This window comes from Loxodonta africana, chromosome X (assembly GCF_030014295.1).
Source record: "Loxodonta africana isolate mLoxAfr1 chromosome X, mLoxAfr1.hap2, whole genome shotgun sequence".
NCBI lineage: Eukaryota > Metazoa > Chordata > Mammalia > Proboscidea > Elephantidae > Loxodonta > Loxodonta africana.
In genome coordinates this window covers 43,290,857-43,308,781 of record NC_087369.1, presented here as the reverse complement: position 1 = coordinate 43,308,781, position 17,925 = coordinate 43,290,857, and the positions used below count along the sequence as shown (strand labels likewise).

General features: G+C 38.0%; 1 protein-coding gene across 2 annotated transcripts in view; it reads right to left on the bottom strand.

Moving 5' to 3' along the window:
* SYTL5 (synaptotagmin like 5) overlaps positions 1–17,925 on the bottom strand; it is a 284,046-nt gene that overhangs the window by 153,160 nt on the left and 112,961 nt on the right. The gene's annotated exons all lie outside the window — the stretch shown is intronic.

The following is a 17,925-nucleotide window of genomic DNA, read 5'->3' as shown; positions in this document are numbered from 1 at the left end:
ATCTATGTATCTATCTGCCTATCTATCTACGTATGTATCTGCCTGTCTGCCTGCCTATCTAATCTGCCCACTTATCTAATCTACCGGACTATCTAATCTACCCGTCTATCTAATTTACCCCATCACATCTACCCACATATCAAAACTACCCTCGTATCTAATCTACCCGCCTATCGAAACTACCTACCTATCTAATCTACCCATAATCATGAACTAATCATGAACTCAGAATGGATCAAGGTCCTAAATGCAAGAGCGACAACTAGAAAACTCTTAGAACAGATCTTTCATGGCGCTGGATTTGATATAAAATATTTTCTGCATCAAAAGGAACTATGAAGGTAGTGAATAAAGACTACCCATAGAATGTAAGAAAATGTTTTTGAATCGTGCATCTGATAAGGGCCATGTGTCCACAATAAAAAACAAAGTCTTGGATTTTAATAACAAAACTGAACAACCAAATTATAAAATGGGCAAAGGATTCGAATAGGCATTTCTTGAAAGAAGATATAAAAATGTCCAATAAACACATGAAATGATGTTGAACATCATTATTAGTCTTTAGATGCACGTAGATCAAAATCACAAAAAGATACCACTTCACACCTACTAGGATAATAATGAAAGCAGAAAAACCCCAGAAAACAAAAAGTGCATTTGAACCCTCATGCATTGCTTCTGGGAATGCAAAATGGTTCACTACTGTGAAAACCAGTTGGGCACCTCCTCAAAGATTTATCCAAAGACTTACCATATGACCCGGAAATACCCCTCCTATGTATATGTCCCTAATAATTGAAAACGGATATTCAAACAAACACTTGTACATGAATATTCATAGCAGCTCTACTCACAATAGCCAAAGGAGAAAACTAACTAAATGTTCATAATGTTCATAAATGTTCATAAATGTCTATTTATAGTCTGGAGGCAGAACACACCCTATGGAAAACTCCCTTTTTTCTCTTAGGGCCGTCAACTGATTTGCTGAGGCCCATCGACATTATGGAAGGTAATCTGATTGACTTAGGGCAGGTGATTTAAACACATGGATATAGACTGGTGTTTAACCAAACAACTGAACACCATAGCCTAGCCAAGTTCCTTTATTTCTTGATGAACATTTAGGTAGTTTTCACCTTTGGCTAATGTGAATAGAGCTGCTATGAACATTCACATACAGTTGTTAGTTTTTGAATACCCGTTTTCAATTATTAGGGATCCATACAAGAGGTATTGCTGGGTCATCTGGCAAGTCTACGGATAAATCTTAGAGGAGCTGCCAAACTGGTTTTCACAGTAGTGAACCATTTTGCATTCCCATGAGCAATGCATGAGGGTTCAAATGCACTTTTTGTTTTCTGGGTTTTTTTTTTTGCTTGCGTTATTATCCTAGTAGGTGTGAAGTGGTATCTCATTGTGATTCTGATCTACGTTCATCTAAAGCCTAATGATGTTCAGCATCATTTCATGTGTTTATTGGCCATTGGTATATCCTCCTTGAAGAAATGCCTATTCAATTCCTTTGCCCATTTTATAATCTGGTTTTTTATTTTTGTTATTGACATCGAAGACTTTGTTTTCTATTCTGGACACGAGGCCCTTATGAGACATATGATTTAGAGATATTTTCTAACATTTAATGAGTAGTCTTTATACACTACCTTGGTAGTGTCCTTCAATGCAGAAAATATTTCATATCAAATCCAAAGCCATGAATGGTCTGTTCAAAGAGTTTTCTAGTTGTAGTTCTTGCATTTAGGACCTTGATCCATTCTGAGTGTATGATTAGTTCATGATTATGGGTATATTAGATAGGTAGGTAGATTAGATAGGTGGGTAGATTAGATATGCAGGTAGATTAGGTAGATGGGTAGATTAGAGAGGTGGGTAGGTAAGACAGGCGGTTAGATTAGGTAGGCAGATAGGTTAGATAGGTGGGTAGATTAGATAGGTGTGTTGATTAGATAGGCGGGTAGATTATGTAGGCGGGTACATTAGATGGGCGGTTAGAGTAGACAGGCATGTAGATTAGATAGGCGAGCTTATTAGATAGGCAGATAGATATATAGACAGATGGGAAAAATAGATTAGATACATAGATAGACAGGGAGAAAGGCAGAGAGACATACAGACAAACAGATAGATGAAAGGCAGGAAAAGAGACACGGAGACAGATAGACAGAGAAAAAAAATTTTTTTTAGAGGCACAGTAATAAATGGAGAGAGAGAGAGAAGTTTACTTTAAGGAATTGGCTCATGCGATTGCCAGGAGCTGCCAATTTGAAAATCTGTAGGTCAGGTGATGGGCTGAAAATTACTGCAATCTTAGGTCCCAAAATCTATAGGAAAGGCTACAGGACAAAAAAGTGTGAAGAGCGAGAGAGTTCTAGCAAAATGTCTATTTATAGTCTGGAGGCAGAATACACCCTATGGAAAACTCCCTTTCTTAGGGCCTTCAACTGATTTGCTGAGGCCCATCTATATTATGGAAGAGAATCTGATTGACTGAAGGGCAGCTGATTTAAACACATGCATATGTAGACTAGAGTTTAACGGAACAACCGAACAGCATAGTCCAGACAAGTTTATTTATTTGTTGATGAACATTTAGTTAGTTTTCACCTTTGGCTATTGCGAGTAGAGCTGCTATGAACATTCGTGTACAAGAGTTTGAATTCCCGTTTTCAATTATTAGAGACATATACATAGGAGGGGTATTCCTGGGTCATATGGTAAGTCTATGGATAAATCTTTGAGAAACTGACAAACTGGTTTTCACAGTAGCGAACCATTTTGCATTCCCATGAGCAATGCATGAGGGTTCAAATGCACTTTTTGTTTTCTGGGTTTTTTTTTTTTTTTTGCTTTTATAGTATCCTAGTAGTTGTGAAGTGATATCTCATTGTGATATTGATCTACGTTCATCTAAAGCCTAATGATATTCAGCATCATTTCATGTGTTTATTGGCCATTTTTATATCTGCCTTGAAGAAATGCCTTGTCAAATCCTTTGCCCATTTTTATATCTTCCTTGAAGAAATGCCTTGTAGAATCCTTTGCCCGTTTTAGAACTCAGTTCTTTATTTTTGTCATTGAAATCCAAGACTTTGTTTTCTATTCTGGACAAATGGCCCTTATCAGATATATGATTCAAAAATATTTTCTTACATTGTATGGGTAGTCTTTATTCACTATCTTCATAGTTCCTTTTGCTGCACAAAATATTTTATATCAAATCCAAAGCCATGAAAGGTGTGTTCTAAGAGTTTTCTAGTTGTAGCTATTGGATTTAGGACATTGATCAATTCTGAGTTTATAATTAGTTCATGATTATGGGTATATTAGATAGGTAGGTAATTTATATACGTGGATAGATTAGATGTGCAGGTAGACTAGATAGGTGGGTAGATTAGACAGGCGGAAACATTAGATAGGCGGGTAGATTAGAGAGGTGGGTATATTAGAGAGGCGAGTAGATTAGAGAGGCGGGTAGATTAGATAGGCAAGTAGATTAGAGAGTCAGGTAGATTAGATAAGTGGGCAGATTAGATAGGCAGGCAATAGGGAGATACATAGGCAGATACATAGGCAGATAGATACATAGATTGGATAAATAGATACATAGATACATAGACAGATAGGTACACAGACAGACAGGCAGAGAGACAGACAGATAAACAGAGTGATGATAGGTAGGAAAAGAGACACAGAGACAAATAGACAGAGAGACAGATAGATAGATGGAGAGAAACGTTTATCTTAAGGAATTGGCTCATGCGATTGCAGGGAGCTTGCATTTTCAAAATGTGTAGGTCAGGTGATGGGCTGAAAATTACTGCAATCTTATGTTTCAAAATCTATAGGACAGGCTACAGGACAAAAAAGTGTGAAGAGTGACAGAGTTCTAGCAAAATGTCTATTTAGAGTCTGGAAGCAGAATACACCCTATGAAAAACTCCCTTTTTTCTCTTCGGGCCTTCAACTGATTTGTTGAGGCCCATCTACATTATGGAAGGTAATCTGATTTACTTAAGGCCAGCTGATTTAAACACATGCGTGTAGACTAGTGTTTAACCAAACAAGTGAACACCATTTCCTAGCCAAGTTCATTTATTTGTTGATGAACATTTAGTTAATTTTCACCTTTGGCTATTGTGAATAGAGCTGCTGTGAACATTCATGTACAAGTGTTTGTTTGAATACCCGTTTTCAATTATTAGGGACATACACATAGGAGTGGGATTTCTGGGTCATATGGCAAGTCTATGGATAAATTTTTGAGGAGTTACGAAACTTGTATTCACAGTAGTGAAGCACTTTGCATTCCCATAAGCAATGCACGAAGGTTCAAATACACTTTCTGTTTTCTGGGTTTTTTTGCTTTTAGTATTATCCTAGTATGTGTGAAGTGGTATCTCATTGTGAATTTGATCTACGTTCATCTGAAGACTAATGATGTTCAGCATCATTTCATGTGTTTATTGGCCATTTGTATATCTTCTTTGAAGAAATGTCTATTCAACTTCTTTAACCATTTTATAATTCGGTTGTTTATATTTTGTTATTGAAATCCAAGACTTTGTTTTCTACTCTGGACACAAGGCCCTTATCAGATACATGATTCAGAGATATTTTCTTACATTGTATGGGTAGTCTTTATTCACTATCTTGATAGTAACTTTTGATGCACAAAATATTTTATATCAAATCTAAACTTATGAAAGGTCTGTTCTAAGATTTTTATCTCCTGCATTTAGAACTTTGATCCATTCTGAGTTTATGATTATTTTATGATTATGGGTAGATTAGACAGGCGGGTAGATTAGATAGACAGGTAGATTAGATAGGCAGGCAGATTTTGGGATAGCAGATAGGCAGGCAATTTAGATAGGGAGATAGATAGGCAGATAGATAGATCGGTAGTCAGATAGGCAGAAAGATGAGAGTTTAGATAGTAGGTCCCAAAATCTATAGGAAAGGCTACAGGACAAAAAAGTGTGAAGAGCGAGAGAGTTCTAGCAAAATGTCTATTTATAGTCTGGAGGCAGAATACACCCTATGGAAAACTCCCTTTCCTCTCTTAGGGCCTTCAACTGATTTGTTGAGGCCCATCTACATTATGGAAGGTAATGTGATTTACTTAAGGCCAGTTGATTTAAACACATGCATGTAGACTAGTGTTTGACCAAACAACCGAACACCACAGCCTAGCCAAGTTCATTTACTTGTTGATGAACATTTAGTTAGTTTTCACCTTTGGTATTGTGAATAGTGCTGCTGTGAACATTCATGTACGAGTGTTTGTTTGAATACCCGTTTTCAATTATTAGGGAAATCTGGGTCATAATTAACTCTATGGATAAATTTTTAAGGAGCTCCTGAAGTGGTTTTCACCGTAGTGAACCATTTTGCATTCCCATGAGCAATGCATGAGGGTTTAAATGCACTTTTTGTTTTCTGGGTTTTTTTTTTTTGCTTTCATTATTATCCTAGTAGGTGTGAAGTGGTATCTCAGGGTGATTTTGATTTACGTTCCTCTAAAGACAAATGATGTTCAGCATCATTTCATGTGTTTATTGGCCATTTACATATCTTCTTTGAAGAAATGTCTATTCGACTCCTTTGCAGATTCTATATTTTGGTTATCTTTTGTTATTGAATTCCAAGACTTTGTTTTCTATTCTGGACACAAGGCCCTTATCAGATATGTGATGCGCAAATATTTTCTTACATTCTATTTATTGGTAGTCTTTTTTCACTCTCTTGATAGTGTCTTTTGATGCACAAAATATTTTATATCAAATCCAAATTCGTGAAAGGTCTGTTCTAAGAGTTTTCAAGTTTCAGCTCTTGTATTTAGGACCTTGATCCATTCTGAGTTTATGATTAGTTAATGATTATGGGTAGATTACATAGGTTGGTAGATTAGTTAGGCAGGTATATTAGATAGGCGGGTAGTTTGATAGTTAGTTAGATGAGATAGGTGGAAAGATTAGATAGGTGGGTGGATTACATAGGCAGATAGACTAGATAGGTGGGTAGATTAGATAGGCGGGCAGATTAGATAGGTGGCCAGATTAGATAGGTGGCCAGATTAGACAGAAGGGGACATTTAGATAGGCAGGCAGATTAGATAGGCAGGAAGATTCAACTGGTAGGCAGATTAGATAGGCGGGCAGATTAGATACCAGGCAGATAGATAGATAAAAAAAAATTTTTTTAGAGAAATAGATTAGATACACAGACAGATACACAGACAGACAGATAGAGAGGCAGAGAGACATACAGAGAAACAGATAGATGATAGGCAGGGAGAGAGACACAGAGACAGACAGTCAGGCAGATACATAGAGAGAGAGAGAGAGATTTATTTTAAGGAATTGGCTCATGTGATTGCCAGGAACTGGCAATTTCAAAATCTGTAGATCACGTGATGGGCTGAAAATTACTGCAATCTTATGTTCCAAAACCTATAGGACAGGCTATAGGACAAAACAGTGTGAAGAGTGACAGAGTTCTAGCAAAATGTCTATTTAGAGTCTGGAGGCAGAATACACCCTATGGAAAACTCCCTTTTTTCTCTTTGGGTCTTCAACTGATTTGCTGAGGCCCATCTATATTATGGAAGGTAATCTGATTTACTTAAGGCCAGCTGATTTAAACAAATGCATGTAGATTAGTGTTTGACCAAACAATCGAACTCCATAGCCTAGCCAAGTTCATTTATTTGTTGATGAACATTCAGTTAGCTTTTACATTTGGCTATTGTGAATAGTGTTGCTTTGAACATTCATTTACAAGTGTTTGTTTGAATACCCATTTTCAATTATTAGGGACATATACATAGGACTGGGAAATCTGGGTCATACAGTAAGTCTATGAATAAAATTTTGAGGAGCTGCCAAACTGGTTTTCACAGTAGTGAACCATTTTGCATTCCTATGAGCAATGCACGAGGGTTCAAATGCACTTTTTGTTTTCTGTTTTTTTTTCTCTTATTATTATCCTAGTAGGTGTGAAGTGGTATCTCATTTTGATTTTGATCTACTTTCATCTAAAGACAAATGATGTTCAGCATCATTTCATGTGTTTATTGGCTATTTGTATATCTTCTTTGAGGAAATGTCTATTCGACTCCTTTGCCCATTTTATAATTTGGTTGTTTATCTTTTGTTATTGAATTCCAATACTTTGATTTCTATTCTGGACACAAGGCCCTTATCAGATATATGATGCACAAATATTTTCTTACATTCTATGAGTAGGCTTTTTTCACTTTGTTGATAGTGTGTTTTGATGCACAAAATATTTTATATCAAATCCAAAGTCATGAGGGTCTGTTCTAAGAGTTTCCTAGTTTTAGACCTTGATCCATTCTGAGTTTATGATTAGTTTATGATTATGGGTAGATTAGATCGGTAGGTAGATTAGTTACGCAGGTAGATTAGATAGGCGGGTAGATAAAGTAGGCAGGAAGATTAGAGAGGTGGGTAGATTAGGCAGGTTGGTAGATTAGATAGGTGGATAGACTAGATAGGCGGGCAGATTAGATAGGTGGTCTGATTAGAGAGGAGAGCAGATTAGATAGGCGGGCAGATTGGATAGGCGGGCAGATTAGACAGGCAGGCAGATAGATAGGCACACAGATAGATTAGATAAATAGATTAGATACATAGATACATAGACAGATACACAGACAGACAGATACACTGACAGACAGATAGGTTGACAGGCAGAGAGACATACAGATAAACAGATATATGATAGGCAGGAAGAGAGACACAGAGACAGAGAGGCAGACAGACAGAGAGATAGATAGATGGAGTGAGAGACAGAGTTTTATTTTAAGGAATCGGCTCATGTGATTGCCGGGAGCTGGCAATTTCAAAATCTGTGGGTCAGGTGATGGGCTGAAAATTACTGCAATCTTATGTTTCAAAATCTATAGGACAGGCTACAGGACAAAAAAGTGTGAAGAGTGAGAGAGTTCTAGCAAAATGTCTCTTTATACTCTGGAGGCAGAATAAACCCTATGGAAAACTCCCTTTGAGGCCCATCTATATTATGGAAGGGAATCTGATTCACTTAAGGCCCGCTGATTTAAACACATGTATTTTTTTTTTATGTAGACTAGTGTTTGACCAAACAACCAAACTCCATAGCCTAGCCAAGTTCATTTATTTGTTGATGAACATTTAGTTAGTTTTCACCTTTGGCTATTGTGAATAGTGCTGCTATTAATACTCATGTACAAGTGTTTGAATACCCATTATCAATTCTTAGGGACATATACATAGTAGTGGGAAATCTGGGTCACATGGTAACTCTATGGATAAATTTTTGAGGCGCTCCCAAAGAGGTTTTCACAGTAGGGAACCATTTTGCATTCACATGCGCAATGCATGAGGGTTCAAATGCACTTTTTGTTTTCTGGGTTTTTTTTGCTTTTATCATTATCCTAAAAAAACCCAGTGCCGTCAAGTCAATTCTGACTCATAGCGACCCTAACGGGCAGAGTAGAACTGCCCTATTATCCTAGTAGGTGTGAAGTGGTATCTCATTGTGATTTTGATCTACATTCTTCTAAAGACAGATGGTGTTCAGCATTTTTTCATGTGTTTATTGGCCATTTGTATATCTTCTTTGAGGAAATGTTTATTTGACTCCTTTGCCCGTCTTATAATTTGGTTGTTTATCTTTTGTTATTGAATTCTAAGACTTTGTTTTCTATTCTGGACACAAGGCCCTTATCAGAGAAGTGATTCACAAATATTTTCTTATGTTCTACGGGTACTCTTTTTTCACTTTCTTGATAGTGTCTTTTGATGCACAAAATATTTTATATGAAATCCAAAGTCATGAAAGGTCTGTTCTAAGAGTTTTCTAGTTTTAGCTCTTGCATTTAGGACCTTGATCCATTCTGAGTTTATGATTGTATGTTATGTGAGGCAGCAGTCCAACTTCATGCTTTTGCATGTGTATATCTTGGGTTCAAAAGAGAATGAGATAGGAATTGAGGACCGTAAATATTAAATGTAGACAGTCTTTCAAGTCATTTTTCTATGACGAAAGATCAGAAACATGGGATGGTAGCTGGCAGGGATAAGAGGTAAAGAGGGATGTGTCTCTAAAAATTGAGAACTATTATAACATGTTTATGCTGAGAGAAATAATCTAATAAATAGGAACAATCTTATTACAGAGAAGACAGAAGGAAAAGCTCCTGGAGAGCTGCACGTAGTTGAGTAAATGTGGAACTCGGTGAAAAAGTGGATGGCTGGTCATGACTGCACCGAGAGCTTTTCTGATGTAGTGAAAGGTAAGGCAGAACATATGGATCCACATAAACTCAGGTTCATGAATGTAACGGAAGGACCAGACAATTTGACTTTGATTTGCCTCTATATTCTTAGTCAAATAAGAAAGAAGAAAATCAACTGAGAGTGAGGAAGGTAGGGAGTGCTGGATGCCACTATAAGTGGTCTGGTTTCAATTCACTGTAGGACATTTTGCTATAGCAAATTAACAAGGAAATCCATATAGTATTAAAAGGTCATAACTTACTCACAGTATTACTGTTTCTTTCTCTCTCTATCCACCTATCTATACATCCAGCTACCAAACTATCTCCTGTAAAGCTTGACATTCTGTAACCTCCTAAGCAGATACTAGTCCTCTCACTGTTAACATGTTTTTTTAATCCATTCTGCCACTCTCTATCTCCTTACTGGTGTATTTAGTCCAATTACATTCAGCGTAATTATGAATAGGTATGTGCTGTCATTTTGATGTCCTTTTTTGTGTGTTGTTGACAGTTTTTTTTTCCCACTTAAATTTTTGTGCTGAGTAGTTCATCTTTATATATTGTCTTTTCCTCTGATTCGTTGTTGTTGATTTTGTTTCTGCTGAGTCTTTATTTTTCCTTGTATTTTATTTTGATGTGAAGGGTTGTTAGTCTCCTTTGTGGTTACCTTAATATTTATCCCTATTTTTCTAAGTTTAAACCTAACTTTTATTTCTTTATGTCGCCTTGACTTCCTTTCCATATGAAAGATATATAACTACATTTTTTAGTCTCTCTTTATTGTTTTAATGTTGTCATTTTTTACATAGTGACAATGCTGTTTCCATGTTTTGAGCTTTTTTTTAATCTTGATTTATTTTTGTCATTTCCCTACATGGGTTGATATCTGGTTGCTCTGTCCTATGGGCACTGGGTACTGGGTTTTATGTTCTAGTCTTGGGTTGATATCTGATATTATTGCTTTTCTAACCAGAGAACTCCCTTTAGTATTTCTTGTAGTTTTGGTTTGGTTTTTATGAATTCCCTGAACTTCTGTTTATCTGGGAATGTCCTAATTTCGCCTTCATATTTGAGACAGTTTTGCTGGATATATGATTCCTGGCTGGCAATTTTTTTCCTTCAATGCTTTATATAAATCATTGTGTTGCCTTCTCGCCTGCATGGTTTCTGAGGAGTAGTCTGAGCTTCATCTTATTGACTCTCCTTTGTAGGTGACTTTTCGTTTATCCCTAGCCACTCTTAAAATTCTCTCTTTATCTTTGGTTTTGGCAAGTTTGGTTATAACATGTCTTGGTGGCTTTCTTTTGAGATCTGCCTTATGTGGAGCTCGATGAGCACCTTGGATAGATATTTTCTCATCTTTCATGATTCCAGGGAAGTTTCCTGCCAAGAAATCTTTAACAATTCTCTCTGTATTTTTTGTTAACCCTCCCTGTGCTGGTGCTCCAATCTCTTGTAGGATATTTCTCTTGATAGAGTCCCACATCATTTTTAGGGTTTCTTCATTTTTTTTAATTCTTCTATCTGATTTTTCTTCATATATATTGGCGCTAAGTGCTTTATCTTCAGTGTCACTAATTATGCTTTCCATTTCTTCATTTCTGTTCCTCTGACTTTCTATTGCATTGTCTAATTCTGTAATTTTATTGTTAATCTGAATTTCTGATTGCTGTCTCTGTATGGATTCTTGCAGCCTATTAAATTTTTCATTATGCTCTTGAGTAACCTTTTTAATTTCTTCGACTGCTTTATCTCTGTGTTCCTTGGCTTGTTCTGTGTTTTGCCTGATCTTCCTGATCTCTTATAGAATTCTGTATATTAATCTTTTGTATTTATTCTACATCTGGTAATTCTAGGAAGATATCTTCATCAGAAGTTTCCTTAATTCCGTATTTTGAGAGCTTGTTGAAGTGATCACGGTCTGCTTCTTTATGTGATTTGATATTGACCGTTGTCTTTGAGCCATCTATAAGTTATTGTATTAATTTATTTTATGTTTGCTTACTGCATTCTAACTTCTTGCTTTGTTTTATTTTGATATGCCCAAATAGGCTGCTTGAGTGAGCTAGCTTGAGTATTTGGACCTTTGAAACTCGAACGTCCTGTCACGAGATGGCTAGAGCTGTTACCAGGTATATGAGCCTAGGAGTCCATTTGCTTTTTGTGTATGGATTCAGCTCATATGTCCAGGTAGTTGGTCATCAAGTTTGTGTTTCACGCTCTGTCCTGCAGTCTTGGAGGGGTAGGGGTGGTTGGTGTAGGTACAGGTATCTGGTTGCAGAAGGGGGTCACACTCTGAACAAGGCAGGGGGCTGAGAACTGTCCTCCAAGTGTCTGTGAGGGCACTTTGCCCTCCAGTTGTAAGGAATGTGTGTCGCTGTTCCCTAGAGCATACAGGTGGGTGGATTCTGCAGCCGGATCATGGGCACCCAATGCTTTTGGTTGTAAGGACTAGAAGGCACCACTTATCCTTGGACCCTTGTCATGGGTGGCTAGGTGATGTGGGTGGAGCCATCAGTTCTCAGGCCCCTTATGTGGGTAGGTGAGGACCGTATTTAAAAGGCAAAGTGGTGTCAAACATGAAAAACCCACCTCTCCATTGCACAGCTGAAACAGTTGAAGTCAGTTCTCAAGCACATACACGGTTGCAGTCTGCCAACAAGGGCCTAATCTCCTGAAATGGGCCCACACAGGTCCATGCAGGGGTGAAAGGTATTTAAAGTCTGTAGACCGTTTTGCCTGGGCAGAAGCCACTTCTGTCCTGAGCTCCCCAGCTTAGTGGAGCTGGCAGATTATCTTTTCCCCCAGTTGTGAAATTTATTCCTTCTCCAAGGCCGGGAGAATGGCTCAGGATGAGCAGCAGGACCTATCTCAGGCCCAGGGAATTAGACAGCCACCGAAGCCAGCTTGGGGGCTGGGGGCATGGTAAAACAAATGCAAGTATTTAGCTTTTGCCGAGAATGCTGTTCTTCTTTGGTTCCGGAAGTGTGAGCAGACTGTGTGGCTCGCTGTCTCTCCCTGAGGAAACTGCATCCCAAATGCTACCGCCAGCCATGCTGCAATTGTCCCAGGGGATTGTGCCTGAGGGGCACGAGTCCCTGGTGAGTCAGGTCTGGAAACTCCTTGTCGCTTCTGAACCTCCTCTCCATTCCCCTGCTGCTCAGTCCTATTTCCTAACTTTGCCTCTAGTGTTCAGGGCTCCTAGTTTGTTATACATATACATATAATCATTTCATTTGTTTTTTCGGGTCTTTGTTGTAAGAGGGATCACCAGAAGCATATGACTACTCAGCTATCTTGCCCCACCTCTCCTTTTTTGATGTGTGTGTTTATTGCTATAGACTCTAAGCATTGCTTTTGCTTTGTCCAAAGGTTTTTGGTTTGTTGTGTTTTGATTCTCGTTTGATTCTAGCGATTTTTTTCATCTTTTATTTCTTCTGTTACTCAGTTGTTTTTAAGCAAAGTGTTATTTAATTTCCGTGTAGTTGATTTTTCTCCTTGTTGTTCCTGAAATTGATATCTAATTTGACAGTACTGTGATCAGAGAAGATGATTTGTATTTTTCTTTTTTTTGTATTAATTGATGCTTGCTTTGTGGCCTGAAATGTGGTCTATTCTAGAGAATGATCAATGTGCACTGGAAAAAAATGTGTATTTTGCTGCTGTTGGGTGAAGTGTATATGTATATACATGTCTAAGAGGTCAAGTTGGAGTGCTGGTGGTGTAGTGGATAAGAGCTCGGCTGCTAACCAAAAGGTGGGCAGTTCAAACTCAACAACCTCTCCTCAGAAACCCTATGAGGCAATTCTACTCTGTTCTGTAGGGTCACTATGAGTCAGAATGGACTCGACAGCACCTAACAACAACAATAAAAGGTCAAGTTGGTTGATTGTGATATTTAGGTTTTCTGTATCTTTGCTGAGTTTCGTTCTAGTTGTTCTGCCCTTCATTGAAAGTGATGTGTTAAAGTCTCCTGCTACTATTATATAATGTCCTTCCTCATCTTCGATTGTGGATTTTGACTTAAAGTCTATTTTATCTGAGATTAATATTGCCACTCCTGTTTTTTGGTTACTGGTTGCTTGATATATTTTTCCCCATCCTTTGATTTTCAGTTTATTTATATTTTTGTGTCTAAGGTGTGTGTCTCTTGTAGATAGCATATTGCTGTGTCATGTTTTCTTATCCATTCTGCCACTCTGTCTCTTTACTCATACATTTAAACCATTTACATCCAGTGTGATTATCGATAGGTATGAATTCACTGGTGTCATTTTATTATGCTTTTTTTTTGCAGTAATGATGATTTCTTTGTTGCACATAATATTCTGTGCTGCGTTCTTTTTGTTTGTGGATTTTCTTTTCATTTCCTTCGTTGTTGTTGATTGTGTTTACTGAATCTTTACTATTTTCTTCTTTTTTATTTTGATGAGTAGGTTTGTTAATTGTCTTTGTGGTTATCCTGAAGTTTACTTTTATCTTCCTAAGTTTAAAGCAGTCTTTTATTTCTTGATATCACCTTGACTTCTTTCCCTATGGAAGTTCTAGAATTACACTCTTTATTCCCTCTTTTTGTTTTGAAACTGTCATCACAGATTGACGTCTCTGGTTCCCAGTTTTTAGTGTAGCTTTATTTTATTTTTGAGAATTTTTTTATCTGGTTTGGTATCTGGCTGATGCTGTCATGTGTCTTAATCTCAGGTTGTTGAATTATGTTGTTTGTTTTCTGTCTGAAGGACTCCCTTTAATATTTCTTGTAAGGTTGGTCTGATTTTTACAAATTCCTTTAATTTCTGTTTATCTGGAAATTTCATTATTTCATCATCATTTTTGAGAGACAATTTTTCTGGATACATAATTCTTGGTCAGCAATTTTTTTCTTTCAGAGTTTTATATATGTTGTCCTATTGCCTTCTTGCCTGCATGGCTTCTGCTGAGAATTCAGAGCGTAGTCTTATTAGTCTTATTGGTTCCCCTTTGTAGGTGAGCTTTAGTCTTTTCTGAGCTGCTCTCCGGATTCTTTCTTTGTCTTTGGTTTTGGAAAGTTTGATCATGACATGTCTTAGTGATTTTCTTTCGGGATCTATCCTGTATGGGGTGCATTGTGCTTCTTGGATGGATATCTCCTCACCTTTCATATTGGGGAAGTTTTCTGCCAGGAAATGTTAAAAAATTCCCTCTCTGCTTTTTATTGTCTCTTCCTGCTCTGGAATTCAGATCACGTGTAAATTATTCCTCTTGATAGTGTCCCATATAACCCTTAGGGTTTCTTCATTTTTCTTCATCCTTTTTCTGATTTTTCTTCAAACAAAGCAGCGTTAAGTGATTTGTCCTCTATTTCATTGATTCTGTCTTCCATTGACTTGATTCTTCTACGTCCTTCCATTAAGTTATCTGTTTCTGAAATTTTATTGTTAATCTTCCGGCTTTCTACTTGCTGTTTTTGCATGGTTTCTAATTGTCTATTTATTTTGTCATTTTATTCCTGTATTGTTTTCCTGAATTCTTCTAGTGTTTTCCTTAGTTTTGTCTGTGTTTTGCTTGATCTCTTTCAGAACCCTATATATAAATACTTCAAAATCCTTATCAGGTAGTTCCATTACCATTTCTTCCTCAGGGAAGTTTCCTGGTTCTTTATATTGATCACTTGCTGGAGCCATCTTGTCCTGCTTCTTTAGGTGATTTGATATTTTTGTCTCCAAGGCATTAAGCTGTTATTGTATTTATTCATTGTATGTTTGTTTGCTGTTTCCTGATTTTTTGTTTTGTTTTGATGTACCCAGGCAGGCGGGACTTCTTTTTTTTTTATGTTTGTTTGCTGTTTCCTGATTTTTTGTTTTCTTTTGATGTATCCAGACAGGCAGGACAGGCGTGCTACTCTGGTCACTAGTCTGGCCACAATGGAGCACTTACCACCTGTCACCAGGTGGGTGGGGAAGCAGCTGGGTGTGTGAGCATGGATCTGTTTGCTGGTCTTGTGGAACGTCTGACAGAGGGTTGGTTGGGGATCGGCCACTGTCTGTCATTGGTCCAGTAGCATAGGAGCAGGCAGTGTCACTTGCTGAGTGATTGGGGGGCAGGTGTGGCAAGTGTTGCTGGCTAGTGGGGGCCTGGTTACCATCTCCTGCCAGATGGGGGAGTGGTTGATTGGCTGGCATACGCATGGTTGCGCGCTTGCTGCCCCTCGCCAAGTGGGAGCTCACAACCATGCTGCTGCCACTGCCTGTTGCCAGGCAGGGGGAGGGGGAGGGAGCCGTGGGTGGGTGCACAAGCAGTTGCTTGCCATCACCTCCCACCAGGCTGGGCGGGGTGTGGGTGGTGGGCAGTAGTGTGTGTGCACATGGGCAGTTGCCAATGCTCTCAGGACCTAGGATGGAGAGAAGGTGGCGTCTGGGCGTGTGCGCTGGAGGATGCCTACTACCACTCATTGAATGGGCAGGAAAGGGTGGTGGATGGGGCTGGGTTGGCAGGGAGGGGATGGGCTTGCGATATGGTCTCTGGTCAGGCAGGGTGGCTGGCATATGAGACCCTCCGTTGATTCCGACCAGGAGGGTGGGGGGGGAGTGCACCTCTCAGGCTAGCAGATGTAGGTGCCAGGGCACTTCCTGTCCACTGCAGCCAGCAGTCAGGACCTGTCCCCAACCTAGTGCTTGGAGAGTGAGCCACCCAGGGTCTGGTTGGGTGGGAGAGCTTGCACTGATATGCCGCAGATACACCTCCTTGTGTGCACCACTCACGCTAGAGGCCAGGGATCACCGCTTGTGGGTATATCTGGCTTCCTCCCTGCTCTGTGGATGGCAGAATCCTTGTAATTCTCACTCTCCTTTCTGTGTTTTCCTTCTTAGATCCGGATCATGATCTGCTCAGCTTGCTTCCCTCCAAGTGTGTCTATAAAGTTTCTCTGCCTCTATGGAATGCTGTGAAGTTGCCTCCCTGTGTACCTCACCCAGAGTCACTATTGGCTTTGTCTTAAGATGGCCATGTTGAGCTGTGATGGCTGGAAGAGCCCCTCCATTCCGTTTGTCCTTGTTTACAGTGTTTGTTCAATTTTTCTTTCCAGTCAGTGTTTAATTTGATTCTTTATCCTTCTTTTTTGTTGTTCAGGGTTCCAGGATTGTTATTTACATCTGTTTCATTTGGCTTTTTGGGTCTTTGCTGTAGGGGGACAGTATGGTACATCTGACTAATCTGCCATCTTGGCTCCTCCTTTGTCATCTAGTACCCAGTGTTGCTATTGAAAATTCTTGCATCAATCTGACCCTTGCTTATTTGTATGTAAGCAGATTTGTCTCTAGAAGTTTTTAGAATGTTCTCTTATATTTGATATTGTTAGATTTCGCTATAATGTATCTTGGTGTGAGTTTTTATTTATTCCTCGTGTTTGGTGCTTTCAAACTGAGACATATTCTTTGATTCTCAGAAACATGGCATTATTTTTTTCAAATATTCCCTCTTCTATATTTTTATGTTTTGCTCTTTCTGAGTAACCCAACTGTTAGCACTTAAACTTCTATTCTCAGTACTTTCTTAAAAAAATTTATTATTAAAATAATCAAACATACACAAATATAGAAGGACTGGTATAATAAATCTTCATATCCATTCACCTAGCTTCAAGAATCAGCAATATATTGCCAAATTTCTTTTGACTATTCCACTTGATGTGCACTTTTACTGCTTTATTGAAGTATAATTTATATACCATAAAATTTACTCATCATAAGTGTCCAATTCAGTGATTTTTTAGCAAATTTATAGTGCAAACATCAACAGAATCCAGTTTTAGGACATGTTCATTGCTCCACTAAGTTCCCCTATGCCTGTTTGCAATCAATCCTCACTTCCATCCCCAGCCTCCTGGCAACCATTAATTTGCTTTATTTCTCTAGAGATTTACCTTTCTTGATATTTCACATAAATGTAATCATGCAATTTGTAGTCTTACCTGACTTCTTTCACTTAACATATTGTTTTTAAGATTCATCCATGTTGTAATATATATCAGTACTTTCTTCCTTTTTATTAATGAATAATATTCTACTTTATGGAATGCAATACACATTTTATTTATCTATTCATCAACTGATGGGCATCCAGATTGTTTCACTTTTTGGCTATTATGAATATGCTGCAATGAACATTCATGCACACATCTTCGTGTGGATATATGCTTTCATTTCTCTTGGGTAGATATCTAGGAATGAAATTGCTGGATCATAAAGTAAGTTTATGTTTGACTTTTTAAGAAATTGTTGGACTTTATTGTAAAGTGGCTCTACTCTTCTTTTATTCCCACCAACATTGCCTTTTTTTTGGGGGGGGGTAGATTTTAAATTACTTTCCCCATCTTTTATATTATAATAAATGACATTTAGTTTTAGAACTCAAAGTTTCCTAGCTTGTTTTGGAAAAACTATATTAATATCATTTAACATTTGTGTTATGTCTTTCTTCTAAGGAGTTCACATTTTTTATAGCAATTATAGAACAGAATATCAGAATATCAGCACTAGAAGAAATCTTAACAATAATCTAATTCAACCTCATTTTACAAATGAGTTCACTGAAACTTAATTTTCACATAATTTAATTTCAGATAAGAAGGCAGTTTGTGG